Here is a 3,819-nt window from a genome sequence, read left to right on the forward strand (position 1 = left end):
GCCTACGGACCGCAGGGATGCCCCGATCACAGACGATGGTAAGCACCCTGCGCCTTTTCGGGGGCTCCAGTCTTTCTCTGGCGCCTGCCTAGGCTGGACCTTCGAGGGTCTCTTCCCCTTCCCGAGGCTCCCCCTCAGAGAGGGGCGGGGTGTGGGGAGGTGGCCAGGCTGGTCCTGTGGGGAAGGGGTGTCAGACTCAGGCGGCTCAGTGTAGGTCTCCTGCCCCGGCAGCCTCGCTGTTCCCTGGCCTTGTTGATGAAGATGCTGGGGGGAGGGTCACAGGCCCATCGGGCCCACGTGGTGTCTGCAGGGTTGACTATGAAGGGGCCTCACTGTTTCTCACGCCTCCCCACTCCCGTGGGCAAGCTCACGCTCAGCTGCTTACTCTGTGGGTATCACGGGTCCCCAGGAGACCCCAGCCTAAAATGAGTGCTGTCCCAGTTGCTGGAGGGAACTTGGGCCTGTGAAGTGACCGACCCCCAAGCCACACCCCAGCACCCTGATGTGAGTCAGCCCCGCAGTGGTCATCGCTGGGGGACGGATGACCGCTGGCCTGGCCTGGTCTCTACGACGCCCGGGGCCCTCATCTCTTCTAGCAGCCTTTCCCTGAGACCGTAAAATGTAAAGTGAGATTGCGATCAAGTCTGACTTCTCCTTTGAAGATATGCAAATCATAACATCAAGCAGGTAGCAGATTAAAAAAAAAACAGGGACTGCGAACCTGTTCCGGTTAGCGCTCCCCCTGTGAGCAGAGGCGTCACTGAAGCCACCGTGAGTCCCCTGTTGCCCACATTGTGCCCTTCAGCTGGTGGCTCTCTCCTCAGCCCCCCTTTGTCCAGACAGCCGCTGTGGTGCTGCAGCTGGAGGGGGTGCAGAGCTGTGACTGCGGGCAAGGGTAGGTGGTCATCGGCCACTCCTGTCTCGGGGAAGAAGGCACACTGGGCTCAGGTGGCCCTGGCGGGCGGCCTGCGGGCAGCGGCTCCTTTGCTCCCCACGTTCCCCTCCCTGGGCTGTGCCCGCTCTAAACCGCAGGCTCCCCGGGAACCCCTCTCACTGGCCTTGCCGCCTCCCGCAGCCCGGCGTTCCCCAGCGCTGTGCTTCCTGATCTGGCCCCGCTCAGCACCCATCACCACTGTCCACACGCTGCCGACGGCCAGCCCTGCCCTCGATGGGCAGGCAGAGGCCTGTGTGTGGACCCCTGCCCCTCTCCATGGTGCTGACGCCAACGCCCCTGCTGCGTGTGCCCACCCAGCCGAGCGTATAAAGTCTGAGCGCCCCTTCTCTGGCTCCTTCCTCATCGCCCCCAGCTTAACACAAGCCCCGTTTGTCGACTGCCTCTGCCCCGGATGTTGGAACCGGGAAGAGAGAAATACCATCTCAGGCAGCAGGTGGTCGGCTCCGTGTGTCTGTTGTGCCCCCAGCCCTGGGGTCAGCTCCACCCCCCATCACTGGCCCCTCCTCGCTCCGCACACCCTGAGGTTCGGGGCTTCCGGAACACCCGCCGAAGATGCTTCTCCTCTCTCCCGTGACTCACTACCGGCGTCTTTGGGTTGTGGTTTTTCCTGTGCTAAGCTGCAGTGTCGGTTATCTTTTTATATATGTTGTCTTCCCGGCCGCACCGTGTGCTTTAAAGGGAGTCATGTAAGATGTCAGTCATGGAACAAGCAGAGAGCCTTGTAGGACGGATTCTCACACACGCCTCGCTGGGCTCCGACAAGCAGCTCCTGGCTCCTCTCGTTGCTTCTGTGACCCTCCCCTCCCCTGCACGCCCCCATCAGATTTCATCTGTCACGCATGGCACTGCATTGCCCAAAGATGCGGCTCTCGAATAGACCTCACCGAGTAGCTTTATCACGTGCTAGAGTTGATGCTGATGTCTTCATATCACCAAACAGCTAATCCGTGCTTAAATTTTTCAGTTGAAAATTTTCTTTACAGTTGGTTCTTTGAAGTCAGATCTGAAGAAGGCTCACTGAATAGGTGGATGTACCTGTTAAGCCCCTTTTAAACTACAGAAGCTTCCTCCTCCCTCCTTTCTCCCCTTCCATCATTTTTTTTTTTTTAATATCTGAAAGTTTCAAGTGCACAACATTTTAGTAGGAAACCTGTGTGCACTGCAGAGTGATTGCCACCAGAGGCCCGATTGCACCCCCCCCATGCAGCTCACCTCTGCACTCATCTCGGGCCCCCCACCGCTTCTTCTCTGGTAGCCACTGATCTGTTCTTTGTATCTATGAGTTTCTGTTTGATTTTGTTTGTTTTGGATTCCACATATGAGTGAAATCCTGTGGTTTTTGTCTCTTTCCGCCTGACTTGTTTTACTACCTTAATACCCTCTAGGTCCATCCATGTTGGGGCAAATGGCATGATTCCATTCTTTTTCGTGACTGCGTAGTATTCCACTATATAGATAATGGATAAAGATGTGGCGTGACACACACCCCACCTGATCTTTATCCATTCATCTGTTGATAGACACTTTGGTTGCTTCCGTATCTCGGCTGTAGTAAACAATGCTGAACATGGGCTGCATGTTATACATATTTTTTGAATTAGTGTTTTTGCTTGCTTTGGGATGAGTACCCAGGCGTGGGATTGCTGGATTATATGGTGCTCTTTTTCCTTAGTTTCTCGAGGCGCCTCCATGCGGCGGCCCTGGCTGCGTTTCCACCAGTGGCCACGAGCGTTTCCTGTTCTCCACATTCTGTGCAGAGTTTATGTTTCTTTCTTTTCAACAACAGCTGCTCTGACAGGCGGGAGGTGATAGCGCAGCGTGCTTTTGATTTTCTTTTCTCCGATGATTAGTGATGCCGAGCGACTCTGTACATCTTCTGTGGAAAAATGACTCTTCAGATCCTCAACCCATTTTTAAAATTCAGGATGTTTGGCGTTTCTTGTCGTTGTTGAGTGTATTAGTTCTCTTTGTATTTGGGGGATTAAACCCTTATTGTTATATGCTTTTAAGATCTCTTTTCCCTTTCAGGAGGGTGCATTCGGATTTTCATAATGGTATTCTTTGTTCTGTAGAAGCTTTCTTTTTATCTAGGAATCAGCGAACTAAAATGGACTGGAATGGATGAATTTAACTCAGATGACCATTATATCTACTACTGCGGGCAGGAATCCCTTAGAAGAAATGGAGTAGCCATGATGGTCAACAAAAGAGTTCGAAATGCAGTACTTGGATGCAATCTCAAAAACGACAGAATGATCTCTGTTCATTTCCAAGGCAAACCATTCAATATCACGGTAATCCAAGCCTATGCCCCAACCAGTAATGCTGAAGAAGCTGAAGTTGAACGGTTCTATGAAGACCTGTAAGACTTTTTAGAACTAACACCCAAAAAAGATGTCCTTTTCATTATAGGGGACTGGAATGCAAAAGTAGGAAGTCAAGAAACACCTAGAGTAACAGGAAAATTTGGCCTTGGAGTATGGAATGAAGCAGGGCAAAGACTAATAGAGTTTTGCCAAGAGAATGCACTGGTCATAGCAGACACCCTCTTTCAACAACACAAGAGAAGACTCTACACATGGACATCACCAGATGGTCAACACTGAATTCAGATTGATTATATTCTTTGCAACCAAAGATGGAGAAGCTCTATACAGTCAGCAAAAACAAGACCGGGAGCTGACTGTGGCTCAGATCATGATCTCCTTATTGCCAAATTCAGACTTAAAGGAGAAAGTAGGGAAAACCACTAGATCATTCGGGAATGACCTAAATCAAATCCCTTATGATTATACAGTGGAAGTGAGAAATAGATTTAAGGGCCTAGATCTGATAGAGTGCCTGATGAACTATGGAATGAGGTT

This window comes from Bison bison, unplaced genomic scaffold (assembly GCF_000754665.1).
Source record: "Bison bison bison isolate TAMUID 2011002044 unplaced genomic scaffold, Bison_UMD1.0 scf7180017864503, whole genome shotgun sequence".
NCBI classification, from domain to species: Eukaryota; Metazoa; Chordata; class Mammalia; order Artiodactyla; family Bovidae; genus Bison; species Bison bison.